The 15,280-nt window shown below is 43.9% G+C and overlaps 1 long non-coding RNA gene across 1 annotated transcript in view; it reads right to left on the bottom strand.

The window, feature by feature from the left end:
* LOC123376899 overlaps window positions 1-6,948 on the bottom strand; it is a 44,192-nt gene extending 37,244 nt beyond the window's left edge. Inside the window, exon 1 of the long non-coding RNA XR_006581991.1 lies at window positions 6,643-6,948. This is a non-coding gene — a long non-coding RNA (uncharacterized LOC123376899). The remainder of the gene's footprint in view (window positions 1-6,642) is intronic.
* Between the last annotated feature and the right edge of the window lie 8,332 nt (window positions 6,949-15,280).

The raw sequence follows: 15,280 nt of genomic DNA, 5'->3' as shown, positions 1-15,280 counted from the left end.
TCTGCAGGTGATCTGACGGTCCCGCACCTTCGGCACCCTCCGATGAATTGCTGCTGAAGCCGTGGGACCGGCGGACCTCCCGCAGAAACGCTGCCGAAGGCCGCCTGACTCCCCCCCCTCCTGGCAACCAGCAGACCTCCCACCATGGCTTGCTGCCCCAGGCATGTGCTTGGTGTGCTGGTGCCTGGAACTGCCCCTGTCTAAAAGTTATGCTCTAGGAATTATTTTGGGGAAGTTCCAGGGCCCGTGTTATACAGGAGGTCAGATGAGATGATCACAGAGGTCACTTCTGGCCTTTGAATCTATAAATCAATTAATTTAAATTTGTTTTATCCCTTTCCTCTGTTTATCCTTCTGTCTATTGTTCTGTATATGTCTCATTTAGATAAGGTCTTTGAGGCGGTACCCATACCTTATTTTGATCTCTGAACAGCACAATACAAAGTTAAAACACTGTCTAAATTCATTATGAATAATATAATTAATAAATGAAACATTTTTGCAGTCTAAATTTTCACCTCTCAGAGGAAGAATTACCTAACACTTAAATTCCGGTGTGTACAACCAACAACTTAGTCTGAGTGGACAGTTTCTTGAAAGTTCTGGGAAGCACCAATGTAGGTGCTCTAATAGAAGATAATTTATTTCAAAGTTATAGTTTTCTAGAAGTGGATTAAATTTAAATAGTGCAATCCATTCCCGGTGTAATTCCATTAATTCCAATGGATTTATGCCAGGGATGAATGTGGCCCAAATGATTCTCAATGGCCCTAAATGAAAATAAGTGACGTACTGAAATTGATGTACTCTGCTTTGGGGGAAAACTTGTTAAAGAATGAAGGAGTACTAATTATTATTAAAAGATCATGCATGGAAATTGATCATTCAGACTCCTACATGCTGTTTAGTCTGATATTGTGGTTGTGCAAGAACCACCACTGTCTTTGGCATGAAATATAAAGATGCTAGAGGCTCTGGATTCTGTTCTCTGCTCCTGGTATATCTCTAGCCCCTGGAACTGGCTTTCTAGCTAGCTGGGCCAGGTTGATTAACGTTTCAAAAACAGGCTGAAAGCAGATTCTGGCAGAGTAGCACAAAAATATACAGACACGTAGACAACAGCAGGTCTGGAGGATGTGCATGCCAGGGCTTTAACAGAATTAGCTAATGAATTCACCAAACCATTGCCAATAGGTTTTGAAGAGTCTTTGAGACCAGAGCAGACACTGGAAGTAAACTGGGCAGGCATGGGAGAAATGGGAAAAAGGTGATGTAGTACTGGGCTTCTAATTAATGAAGAAAAATCCACCCTAATACTTACACGTCCTCAAATCTAATCTAACTCCTACTTTAAAAAAAAAAAAGAACAATTCTGAGTAATAAGCAGCATAGGTTTATAAAGGAAAAACCTTGCTAGTCAAACTGAATTACTATTTTTTCCCTTACAAAATTAGTGCATGAATGTGTCACAGGGTGAGGTGGACCTGTTTGGGGTTAAGGCACCAGGGATGCCTGTGCCTGATCGAGTGACTAATGGTTGTGTCAGCAGCTGCAAGCAGCAAACGGTGCCTACTATAAGATGATCTTCTGGGTCTTATTCAATGTCCCCGGCGTGTAACTGATTATTTAAGCTATTGGGCTGCTTCATGACACCCTGATTCACATAGTATTTTACTTCTGTAATAGTTCCATTTTGCTTCAGTGGGACTCGCTGGATGTCACAATTTGGCTGAACATCAAGACTTCAGTAAAGTATCTGCACCGTATTTCTTGAGAAGGCTTAATATAAAGTAATTCAAGTAAGTCTGAACATAAACAGTAATTTGTTCTCCTGGATTGAGGAGAGGACAGAGGGCACTGCTAAATGGAAGGTTTTATAGTAGTGGTATGGCACCCACTGGACAACAGGAATTAATATTGTTCAATCTTGCTTAACAGCTTCATTGGTTATCTGAAAATAAAGGGTAGAAAGCACATTCCTTTAAAAGGAAAAAAGGAGAGAAATAAGGGAGGAGAACCTCAAATCCTAAAAGTTTTCATTTAGGTTCCATTCAATGTGAATCAGAAAGAAAAACGTTGATTTTGAATCCATTACACTTGAAGATTTAAAACAATGTGAAAATGTTCCTATCGTCAAAACTTTTTAATTAAAGGTTTTTGACCTACCCTAATAAATAAATCTTAATAAAAAATAATCCAAAACAGTGATATTCACTGGGAGGGAGATGATGGGAAAGCAGTAACGACCTACTGGTGATAAGGAACTGCAAACTGAATATGGTCTTAAAATGGAATTTTGAGTGTGTGAAGGGGCAGAAGCCAATCTGAGATTGGATTCTGTATCATGCTCAGCCTCTTTAATGTAAGCCATTGCTTTTAGAGATAGGCCTAAACCACAAGCTTAGGTCCACACAGGAGCTTTGTATCTGTACAGTGGGTCAAACCAGAGTCCTAGAAGGGAACACCCTTAAGCCTGGAGATTCAAAATCAGGTCTAGATTCAAGCATTTCCAACTTTTAGGGTCACCAGGTGTAGGGTTCATAATCCTGCCCATTAAAGAGGTGGGTTCTAGCCTCAAAGTTGGATCCCAATGAGAAATTTTGCTTCAGGCCTGTTTCCAACTGTTATGGACTGGAGTGGGTGTTTTGCATTTGGCCCTGAGTAAGAACTGTACCATTGCAGGAAGAGTCTTGGAAGGTGTTGTCATTGTCACTCAGTGCCAGGTTTTTAAAGGCATTTAGACACCTAACTCCTATTGAACTCAATGGGAGCTGGATACCTAAATATCTTTAAAAATCTGGCCCTCAGTCCCAGTTCCTCCTCTTGTGCTCCCCTCTTGCTCTGAGGCAGGGAGTAATGCTGCAGCCCAGGAAAGGGTACTGCGGGCTCACTTCCCGTTCCTCTCTCTGACCCCCTTCTAGTCAGCTGTGCTGTCTGGCACATAGTGGTGGGTGGGAGGGACCATAGCTACATTCAGTCTCTCACCCTCTCTTCCTCCTTCTCATCCACTTGATCCCTGAGGGAAGCATCCAGACCCTACAGGATGTACAGACAAGGTCCATATAGCCCTAATGCACTCTTTGAAGGAAGTAGATTGGGAGGAGCACTACTCTCCTGTGTATTTGTGTTAGGGTCAGGGGCTATCTACCCCTATCAGAACTCTCCTTAGAGCAGTTACCTAGAGCAGAACGCTATGTATTTTACCTTCATTGCCAAATTCTGATTTCTAGCATACCTTGGCAGGTATTCAACTAGATAAATACTGGGCAAGGGACTTACATTAGAATAGATACAGAAAGCTCAGCTATATAACTATTAAAACATTTTTTTTCCTTTGTAGATGGTCTCTTGGTACCTTACATCAAGGCGCACTCTGGCACTTGAATCTCTATAACTGTCTTGATTCTTTGTTCAAAGGCACAGATTCCATCACTTCTGGGGTTCTTTTATTCAGTGTTGTAGTTTATAAACACAAACTTCCATTTTTGAGGTACAAAAATAAACTCTATATTAATCAGAAACATAATACAATCATCTGGTAGTTAGTACTGGATTTGAGTTTTAATTGCTGTCTGAAGAAAGGAATAGAACTTATGCTAAATCACTTGTGTCAGATCAGTTTTAATGATACATATGAATTTCTGAATTCGCCCACCTGAATATAACTTTGTTCATAGCCTAGCTATTCACTGGATGTCCCCATTGCATTAGACCAATGCATGTGAAAGATCATTTATCTAAAATCACATAAGGAGTGCATTTTTTAATCTGTGTACAACAGCATGTTAAGTTACGGCACTGATAACTAGGCTATCGGCACAATGCAGTACCACACAAGGGCCATCTCAATACTCTATCTTAGCATACTAGGGTAACAGTCTTATAGCTCAAACCTCAGTTGGTGTAAACTGGCAGAGCTTCAATGATTTCAAAGGCGCTACATTGATATGGCCCAGATGAGGATCTGGCCCTCAGCCTTTGTTAGGTATTACGATTGCCTGCTGGGTGGCTCTTGGCATTGGCCTTGATCAAGGTCTCGTGAAGAATGTTAAGAGCTCAGACTGCCTCATTAGCTGTATACACGGTGCTTAGCACAGTGAGACCCAATGTCTGTAGTTGCTACCATATTACTGAGTAAAGCTGGTGTAATAATATCAAATAATGAATGTAATTTAAAAATAATTATTTTAATTGTCCATCTAGATCTAGGGCCAGATCCTTAGTGGATGTACATCACAGGGGCGCCATTGAAGTTAATACCTCACTGATTTTATGCCAACTGAGGATCTCAGTCCTAGCCTTCGCTACAACACCAGCAATAACACATACCAAAAAAAAATCCCTTGTGAGTTTTAATTTTTAGTAGCTTGTAACACTGAACTATATATTCCAGGGGTGGCCAAACTGTGGTTCGTGAGCCTCATGCAGCTCTTTTACAGTTAAAGTGCAGCTCTCAAAGCCCTCCACGCCACTCCCCCATTCTCCACCTACCAGACTTGGGGGGGAGCTCTGGACCACTGCCTTGCAGCAGGTGGTGGAGTAGGGGCTTTTGCCCAGCAGGGGGGGGGGTCTTTTAGCCCGAGCCTCTGCAGGTGCCTCCCACGGGGCAGAAGCCCCAAGTCTCAGCAGGCTTGCCCTCACTCTCAAACTTCTGAAGATTGTTATAAGATTGCACCTCGGACGGTCAGTAAGTTTGGCCACCCCGATATAGTCAATATTTTTGTGTATTACTCAACGCTTATTAAAGAGAAGGAATAATTGCACTATCTGGAGTTGCCAGACATAGAGCAAATTTCCTTCAAGCATTTCACTCTTGATTTACATCATCCTTTAACTCCTGAGCCCCTAAATCTAAAGCATTTTTCTTTAAATTTGTGAAATTAGACAAAATCATGGAAAAATGATCAAGCGTCAGATGCTATTCTCAGTCTGGTAGCAATATTTTGAAGAGCCAGTAACCATGGTAACCAAACAGACTTTGGAGGTTGCAACATTCTACCAGTCTGTTGAATAGACAAAATGGTATTCTGTGGACACAGTAACAAAATGAAGCATATGCCTTTTTGGTCTTACATTTCAAGAGACTGATTCTTTAATCCAGTTTTGCACTGGAATATTTTTGATTTGTGGACACAAATGTGGGTGTCAGACTGAAGACTGTTTTTAAAATCAGACTCTAAATAGCATACAAAGGAGAAGTCCATTCAAACGTCTGTGTCATTGGAATTTCTACTCATGTACATGCTTAACTTGTTATGCTGTGATTATTCCCACTGAAGACCTAATGTCTAACAAATTCCTAATGCTTAAAGTGAAAGCAATGGTCTGATCCTGCAAGGTGCTGAGCACCCTGGGTTTCACTGGAGTTGATGACACTTGGCGCCTTGCAGACTCAGTCCTCAAATGTGTACGTCTTTGAGGGATTGAGGTCTTAGACTGTAAGCACATTGAGACAAGGGCCATCTTTTTATTGTTTGTAGTGTGGGCTCTCTAAGCACTATCACGATACAAATAATTAATAATAATAATGTGTTTCATAGGCAGAGACCTGCATGGGGACCCTCGTCACACTTGTACACCATCATGTGACTTCTTTTAAGGATGTGCCATATGTGTTCCCTTCTGGTTGCGCACTCTTCTGGCCAGTTCAGAAGGATGTATTCGGCTGTGTTGCCTTTTTCTCACCCCTTTTAACCAGTGCTGCTAAACCTGCCAATCCTTTCTCCTGCAGCTAGTCCTTGAGCAGCTGGGTTATGGAGGGAGAATCTCCTTGCACTCTCCTTCTGAATACTCACCAGTGCAGAGGCTGGCCAAAGTCTGATCTCTACTAAATATGTTCAAATATAGTTCTAAAATGAGGGGATTCATTAAAAAGATAGCTACTCGACTGACCACGAGCTTTGGTTGTTTGGTCTGCAAAGCTCTGTGCCTGCTCTCCTGGCTTGACTTCCACGGTTACTGGGAAGGTCATAACGTATTTTTTCATTGTTCCTAATTTGGTAGTGTGGTTAATATTTCTTTCTTTGCTTGCTAATCTCCCACAAAAATCCTACATTTCCCCCATTTTCTCTTGTTTCTCCCTGAAGGATTAAACCCTTCATTCTGAGTCTAATTTCTCAATGAAAGCTCTCAGGTGAGCACACAGAGGAAGGTTTAGGTACTAGACCACTGAGTGAGCTTAATTTCCAGAGTAATATCTTGTGGTAAGTGCAGTGTTGCAATTTGTTTTTTTTTCCCCCATAACAATCAATTTGGTCCCCCACTTCAACCCCGTTGGGGACATTCACTCTATTTATATTGGTCCTTTCACTTACATCTGTGCCCATGGGACAAATTGGCCCCTTCTCTGGAGAAACCCATGGCAGGGATGGTAAAGGGCCAGGAAATGAAGTTTCTCAGCAATAGTTTCTTCCTGTGGAAGGGTTTTGTGGCAAGGGACACAGACTCCAAGACCTATGAATCATTGGGATTTTTGGTGAAGAGAGGCCTGGTGGCAGATCCACCAAGACAGAGGAATCTATGTGAAGAACTGACCATCCCACACAGCTCTGCTGTCCCTTCTGTTGCTGCAAAGCAAGTGGTAGCAGCCACGGAGAGGAACCTGTAGGAATTAATGGCATTCAAGTGGTATTAACTACTTACGTTTCTAAGTAGAAAGTCATTGGGGCAACAGAGGATGAAGGCACACAGATGGCATGCCCCCACAACTGACGAAATCCCCTCCTTACTCTCAAGTAAGGACCCCTCTATTTGCAGTAGCACCTGGAGCAATGGATGTCTATATCCTATCTTCATCTGTACTGGTTTAAGTTCTTTAATTTTCCTGGATCTGGACTTCTTTCCCCCCATACCTATCTCCAAGTATGTCCGGATCTGTTCCTGTATGAGGAGCTGTTAGCTCAGACCCTCGTGCCTGGGCAGAGTTCAGATATATGACTGCAGCCTGAAGCTGGGCCAAACCAGAATCTTGGATCTGAACATTCTTAAACAATAGATGTGTTCAGTGTTTAGAACCACATTTTCCCATGTAGGGCCAGTCTCTAGTAATAACGTCCCTAAATATAATTACTTGGTTTACAAAGGAGACTGAAATAATCTCTGTGTGTCTCTGTATGGCTGTGTGCAGAACAGCAGTGTTCCTAGAACTGGCTGAGAAGTGGACAAATATTCACAGATAAATTATTCAATCAATGATGAGGGAAGAGGTGTGAATAATTTTATGTAATACTGTACAACAAGCTACAGGTCAAAAAGTGGAAAACATGAGTTGTAAATAATTATTCAGCAACAAAAATGCTAAAAATTGCAGTCAGTAGCATTCAGATATAATTATTTCTCTTGCTGTGAGTGTGTGACTGGTGGATTTTCTTCCTCAACCCCAATATGAATCATCTGCTTAAATTAATGTAGTGATTTCTGAGTGCAACAATTCCCACCTCCAGCTCTTCACCTCCTTTAGAAAGAAACAATCAACTGCTGGTCTATACCAGGCCCTCTCCATATAGCTTTCTGCCTGTAAAATACCCTGCTGTCCTGTATGTATAGCATGAAGGTAAGGCCTCACATACAAGCTAGATCATATGCCTGTTTGTCATAATTAGTTCTTCAGATCACTACAGCAAGTTACAAACAGCAGGAGCTAACGAAATGCCTCTCAGCAGAGTGCTAGTAGGCATAAACAAGAAACATATAACATTCTCAGACAGTATCATTCATCTCTGAGATCTGGTAGCAACAGATGGATCAATCATTACGACCTGGAAAGGACTCCTGGAAAACCATCCTGTGGAGCAAACTTAGGAAATAGTGAAGCTGGCAGGTGCAGCAATATCACACGGAGGCACATATTTAACAGCGTTTCCTCCACTTTATAGAGCCCAGCAGTATTCTTGGCTTTAAGACATTACAAATACCTTGTTTCCTATGCATTCTGCTTTTCCTACCTGCAGCCACTAATTCAAATGTGCTTTTCCAGGGCAGCAAGCCATGTATACATAACTGCCTTGATAAATAGCATATAGTCAACAAAAGCACAGAGCTTGAGTGTTCTGGCTTTTTAAAAAGAGGTCATGTATCTTGTACATTTCAGGAACATAATTGTTTAACAGCCCTATTAACATCTGTGCTCTCTCTGAGTGTGCTCGGCTGATCCAGTATAATCAGTGCCTATGCCAGTTTTAGGTGGGGGTTCCATAATTGCACACAAGAATTATTTAAGGGCATTTTTGAACATGTCCTTTGCTCCTCTACTGTTGTGTCTAGGTTACTTAATGAAGGGCTGCTTTTCAGGAGCAACTTAATAGAATGTGGACTAAACTTTCTGGGGTGCTGGAGCAGTTCCGTGCCTGGTTCCCTTGTGCAGAAGACTGAAGCACTATGCTATTAAATTAACAGCCCTGAGTGCAATGTAGTATTGAAATGACGGTCAATTGTTCTCCTTTGATTTCATGTTCATGAGTGAGACAGTACACTGATAGAGCTTCTACAAATCAGTCTGGAACAGCTTCCAAATATATGCCATGGGCATGGGGTGGATGTTTGACTTCTTGTCCTATTAACCAGGAGAGAGATTCCATCACCTGCAGTTTGAGCTTAGTTTTTGTACCACTCTCAAAGTGACTTCTCTAGGCAGACTATTATCTGTTGCCAAGAGGACAAGTTTTAAAAATATTTTTGTGACCCATTCACACAGAGCTGCAAATATTCAGCTCTTGGACTAATGGTTTAGGACGGTTTGAAAAGCTACATTGCCATCTGGGAATGAACATTATTATTAGCTCTGTCCCAGGGAAAAATAAAATTGTTATTACTATATAACATTTTGTCCCCAGAGGAAAACCCGCTGTACAGCTAGGCACTGCACAAACATACAGAGAATGAAGTCCCTGCCTCAAAGAACATTATTATGGTAGTTAGCAGAAAGAGATGCCACTGATGAAGAGGGACCTCACTTTTCTATTGGAGAGGCCTATCATGCCTCTCCAGGAATGTGTTTCTCTGAGAAAGAGCTTGAGTGAGATCAACCTGAAGACCTTGACAGAGGTTGTCACTATTCTGGATGCAGATACTGAGATCAGCCTCTGTACAAAAATGGAATAAAGAAGTCTAAGTGGTAAGTAAAGTAAGACAAAGTGTAGCTTCAGGGGTACTTCCTAGACTAGTAAGTGACTAGGACAGGCCAGAAACACTGCATCCAGGGACAGACGCCCATTTTTTTGCCCTCTCCAAAGAACAAGATAGTAGTGTACCTGTGCTTTTCAGATGTGCTGTTATCTTTTCTGAAAAGCACAGGTACACTACTATCAGACAAAGTACATTTACTGCTCAAAATGACAGCAAGAGCCTCAAAGAGCTGCTATGGGAAAGTACAAGAAATGGCATGAGAATGGAAAATGTCATTAGACTGTCATTGTCAGCTATTACTTAAGAACAGCTCCTGCTGGAGATGGAACAGTACTGAAAGGAGGCCTCCAGTGGCTTGGAAGATGAATGGAGGGAATCGTGCACCCGGAAAGCGAACTCAGAGAAGAAGGTAGCCTGTGCTGGAGGCATAGGGCTCAGTAGAAGAGGGTTAGATTGTGCGAGGAATCAGGGATCTTGAAAAGTCAGTCAGTAAGGACAGGTTCCTGGATCAAAGGACAGAACTTTCTCTCTTCCTGATTCGTAGATTGTTTGTTTTTTAAATAGAAGAAGACTAAGGGCTTGTATACACTTACATTTTATAGCACTCTAATTTGCTGGCTGAGGGGGGTGAAAAATCATCCCCCTGAGCACAGCAAGTCTGAGCGCTTTAAAGCGCTAGTGTACACAGGCTCCGTGGAGCTCCCCTCATGGAGCTCGTGAACACAGGCTCCCCTCGTAGAGCTCTCTCCCAGCGCTCGCGCACGACCACACTCGCATTTCAAAGCACTGCCGTGGGAGAGGTCCCGCAACAGCGCTTTGAAGTTTCCAGTGTAGCCATGCCCTAAATTTCAATAGGAACACCCTATTTCCTTGGGTTAGAACCCTGGAGTGCTCAGCAGGACAAGGGCATTTGGGTGGCAGGATGACAAATAAGAACACATGAATTGAGCACTGCTAAAAATATTTAGGGAATGATTTTGGTTAGAGAAAGCTATTCTGGTAACTTAAAGGGAAACTCTAAAGCCTTGTTTGGTTCAGTTTTTCCATAGGAAAGATTAATTTTGAGTTAGAGCCAGAATATATAGTAGGATTGTTAACATATGTTAATTACAGCACATGACCACAAGGAAGGGCTTTTTGAATGATTTTACTGGTCATCCTCATGTCTCCTGGTATCCTTTGGTTTGGTCCAGGTCATGTATTTATCCTTTTTGCCCCATATTTCTTTGGCAAAAAAAAAGTCTGCAGCTCAGGATAATTCTTGTTTGTTTTATTCTAGCTTTAAAGTATTGATTCAGTGTGTGACCTTAGGGTTTGTCTACACTGGCAGAGTTACAGTGCTGGCAGTTACAGCGCTGCTCAGAGAGTGCTGAAGGAAAACTGCTGTTGTGTGTTCACACTGTCAGCTGCCTGTGCAATACTGTGTTCACACTTGAGGCACTTGCAGCAGTATTCAGAGCGGTGCACTCTGGGTAGCTATCCCACAAAGCATCTCATCCTCTTCTGCTGCTAAGAGCTGTGGGAAGGTGGAGGGGGTCATATGGCATCCTGGGTCCTATCCCAATGCCCTGTGATGCATTGCTTTTCATCCCAGCAATCCTTGTTCTTCCGTCCACATTTGGCGCCATCTTTCAACAGGTTGTGTACTGCACACTCTGCTCTGCTTCTTTGGTCTGCAAGAATGAATTCTGCACTGTTGACCAATATGCTGCGCGCTCTCACTAACACGTCACGAGTGGCAGTGGAGTTATTCCTTGAACTACAAAGGCAAGAGCAATTCAACATTGATCTTGCCACGCATTGTAGCTATGACACAAAATTGCTTATGACATTCACTGAGGTGCTGACCACAGTGGGATGCCACTTTTGGGCTCGGGAAACAAGCACTGAGTAGTGGGATCACATCATCATGCACGTTTGAGATGATGAGCAGTGGCTGCAGAACTTTTGGATGAGGAAAGCCGCATTCATGGGACTGTGTGATGAGCTCACCCCAGCCCTGCAGTGCAAAGACACTGTGGAAGCTGGCTACACCAGACTGCTACCGATTGGTCGCTAACCAGTTCAGAGTGGGAAAGTTGACGATTGGGTTCGTGTTGATGGAAGCGTGCAGAGCTATTAATCACATCCTGCTCTGAAAGACGATGACTCTGGACAACATGTGTGACATTGTGGATGGCTTTGCACAAATGGGCTTCCCTAACTGCGGAGGGGTGATAAACGGCCCGCATATTTCAATTCTGGCACCAGACCACCTAGCCACCGAGTACATTAATCAGAAGGGGGTATTTCTCTATGGTTCTCCAGGTGCTTGTGGAAGACTGTGGGTGTTTCACAGACATTAACGCAAGCTGGTCCAGAAAGGTGCATGATGCACGCATCTTTCAGAACACTGGCCTGTTCAGGAAGCTGAAAGCAGGGACTTTCTTCTTGGACCAGATCACTGTAGGGGAAGTCAAAATGCCCATTGTGATCCTGGGAGAACCTGCCTACCCCTTAATGCTGTGCCTTATGAAGCCATACATAGGACACCTTGGCAGCAGCAAGAAGTGGTTCAACAACAGGCTAAACAAGTGCAGAATGACTTGAGTGTGCTTTTGGCCATTTAAAGGCCCGCTGACGCTGCCTCTATGGACCTAGCCAATGACAATATTCCTATACTTATAGCCCCGTACTGTACACTCCATAACATTTGTGAGGGGAAGGGTGAAAGTTTTACTCAGGGCTGGACTGCAGAAGCTCAGCACCTGGAGGATGATTTTGAACAGCCAGAGACTAGGGGTATTAGAGGGGCACAGCATGGGGCCATAAGGAACAGGGATGCTTTGAGGGCAGCAATTTGAAGCAGAAAGCCACCCATATTTGTTGTTATTCTTGGGAGTGCAGTGCTTGTAATGCTAGGAGGTGACTGTGATTGGTGAAGATGATGCACTATGAAGGTTTAAGAAAATTGCCTGGTGCTTTGCAAGGCTCTGTTTGCTTTCAATTAATGGAATAAAGATTGCGTTCAAACCAAAACAATTCTTTTATTAAAAAACAACAACTGGAGGAGAGAGACAAACAAAAAAACATATCAGCACTGGGGGATGGGGAAAGGGAGGGTCCCAAGAGGATGTGGGGTCTTGGGATGGTTAAAGATTTGTGTATGTCCAGGTAACACATCCAACCTTCTCCTTTGGAGTACAGTGCAGCGGATACTGTACTTCAGCAGGGCTAAACTGCATAGGGATGGGTGTTCTGGTGTGCCGCATTCTCCTTTCGGTCCCTCATCTCACTGTCCCGCCACAGCACTGTAGGGGGAGGCTTATAATCATTACTGTCTCCACATTTTCCACAGACTGTTTTCATTATGGAAGATACCTCGCTGCTGTGGGTGAGCAGGGAATCAAAGGAGGGTCTTCTCCAAGACTGAAGCTTCCACCCTGGCCCTTATCGGCTCGCCTATGTTCAGCAATGGTCTGTCCCCCCAGTGATGGCAGAGTGATGCAGGAAAGTTACCCTTAATGAGGCAAGAAACAAAGCAGCTCTGCCAAAGAACCTGCGGCAGCAGATTACCCAGTATCTCCATGAGAGTTTCCTGGAGATCTGAGGCAGATTCCCATGAAGTGAGTCAATCAACAACCTGTTCCACTGCTCAGATTAGGCATGTGGTGGTACATGCATCATACAGACACAAGCCTGCTTTCTGCAACCCTCCTGCCCCCAACAACTTGCTTCAGTGATTCCCAAAATCAAAGCCATTTACCAGGGGCCTCCTCTCCTGTTTGTGCTTTGCCAAGATCCGACAGCTGTGACTGGCTACCTCCTCCAGAATAGAGAAGAGCTCCTGGCTGCATGCATCTCTGAGTTGTCCTCTGCCTCTGGGCTCCCTCCACATCCTCGCCCAAGATTTCTCCTCCTGGCTTGGTCCACTCTCGACTGGCACGTGAGCCACCGAAGTATCCACAGTGGCCTTCGCAGTGGAGGTGGGGTCACCACTGAGTATCGCATCCAGCTCTTTATAGAACCGGCAGCTCATGGGCACAGCACCAGAGCAGCGCTTTGCCTCCTGTGCCTTGTGGTAGGTGTTCTGCAGCTCCTTCACTTTGACCCTGCACTACAGTGTGTCCCGGTCATGGCCCCTTTGTCTATAGGTATCATATTTCCTATGGCTGGAGCGCAGCTGGGACTGGACAGCCTCCTCTCTCCAAATGCTAATGAGGTCCAGCAGCTTGGCATTGCTTCAAGCGGGGGATCGCCTGGTGTGTGGAGCAGGCATGGTCACCTGGAAAGATGTGCTGAGACCACTGCACGCGTCACCGAGCAAACAGGAAGGGGACTTTCAAAATTCCCAAGGAATTTATGGGGTGTGGATAACAGTTGGTCACCTGAGGGCAGGACAGTAGAGTTCAAACCAATGACCAGAGAGGTGAAAACAAGCATTGTGGGACACCTCCTGGAGGCCAATCACAGCGCTGTAATTGACCACCGTGTCTGCACTGGCACCACGGTGCTGTAGCCCTGGTGCAGAAAGCTGTATGCCTCCCGTTGGGGTAGTTTTTTTACAGCACTGCAACTGTGCAGTTTCTGAGCATTAAGTGGCTTGGCAGTGTGTACACCTTGGGAGTTACAGTGCAGAAAGCTGCTTTACTGTGCAGAAACTTGCCAGTGTAGACAGGGCCTTAGTGCAATCTTGGGCATGCCTCATAATCTCATCAACTCAGCAGTAAGCTTGGCCCTAATGAACACTAGGTGCTACATTTGGAAATCTGTTAAATAGCCTATTAGTCTGAGAGATGGGACTGATTAAATAATTTAATAACTAACAAGCTCACTTAAAGAGCAGAGAGACTTAACTTTTCTTTGGCGAATGTTCAAAACCGAGGAATGGTTTGCAAGAGGAAAACATATGCAAAATATTGGTTTGTTGAATTGTATGATAATGAGCAGGCCTGGCCTTAGGGGTGGGCAATGCGGACGACCACCCAGGGCGCTGTGGTCGGGGGGGCACCACAGTGCTTAATTTGTTATGAAGGAGGTGCCGTGGTACAAATTAAGCACTGGCTGGGTGGCCGGAGAGTTGTGGCTGCTGGCTTGGTATCCGGCGGTGAAGGCACTGCTGCCGCCAGCACCAGTGCAGAAGTGAGGATGGCATGGTATGGCATTGACACCCTTACTTCTGTGCTGCTGCTGGTGGTGCTGCTGCTGTCTTCAGAGCTGGGCGGCTGAAGAGTGGCAGCTGCTGGCCAGGAGCCCAGAAGTACCGGGTCATCACAAATTAAGTACTTGGGCACTGTGGTCAAGAGGCAAGGAGTGGGGTGGAACTAGGCTGCAGAAGGGAGCTTGGGGCAATGGGTGGGTAACTCAGGGAAGCAGTGGTGGCCAGGGGTGATGGATGGGGAGGCAGTGTGGGTCAGGGGCAACAAAATACAAGTTTGCCCAGGGCGCTATTTTCCTTAAGGCCAGCCCTGATGAGAGCAACTCAGCTATGGTATTTATGTGTAATTAGTGTGAAATTAGATTGAGTTTAGTTTTGAATGTGAAATTCCCAAGTCTTCACAGGGGTGATCAACTGTGACTGAGATGCTAATTGAACAATAATAAATAAATACATAAATAAATTTTTAAAAACAAAAACATCTAGTAATTACAATTATTAAGTTTTAGCTTTGTAGCAGAAACAGGAAAGGATGTTTATTTTTTGGGAAAGTGCTAATGCGGGGTAAAGGAGATACTGTATTATCAAGAATGAGTTTGCTGCTGAACTTAGCATGTATGTCAGGGAATTCCTGATACTTAAGTACCATACAGATTTAACAAGAGTAATTACAAATAAATGAATTCAGGTACAATGCAGAACAATAATAGTTACAAGTTAAATGAGAATACATTTAGATCAGACACCAATCCCTAACAAACAGCTGTGTTCTTGGTTTTTAAAAAAACATTCTTCACTGAAAAAACAAACATTATTCATCCTTCGATTGGTCTCCAGTACAAACTTTTGGACAAGACAAAAGCAGAATATGGGCATGAGTATAGATCCTATGACAATCACACTTGCTTTGTTTGGAGAAGGAAAGTCAGACCAGGAGGTGCAAATGGGAATCCTCTTCCAGTTAGGGGCCACAAAACCTAAGTACAACTAAACCCCTAGTCCTGAAGACACTTACATGTA

This window comes from Mauremys mutica, chromosome 1 (genome assembly GCF_020497125.1).
Source record: "Mauremys mutica isolate MM-2020 ecotype Southern chromosome 1, ASM2049712v1, whole genome shotgun sequence".
NCBI lineage: Eukaryota > Metazoa > Chordata > Testudines > Geoemydidae > Mauremys > Mauremys mutica.
This window is presented reverse-complemented; position numbering and strand designations above follow the sequence as displayed.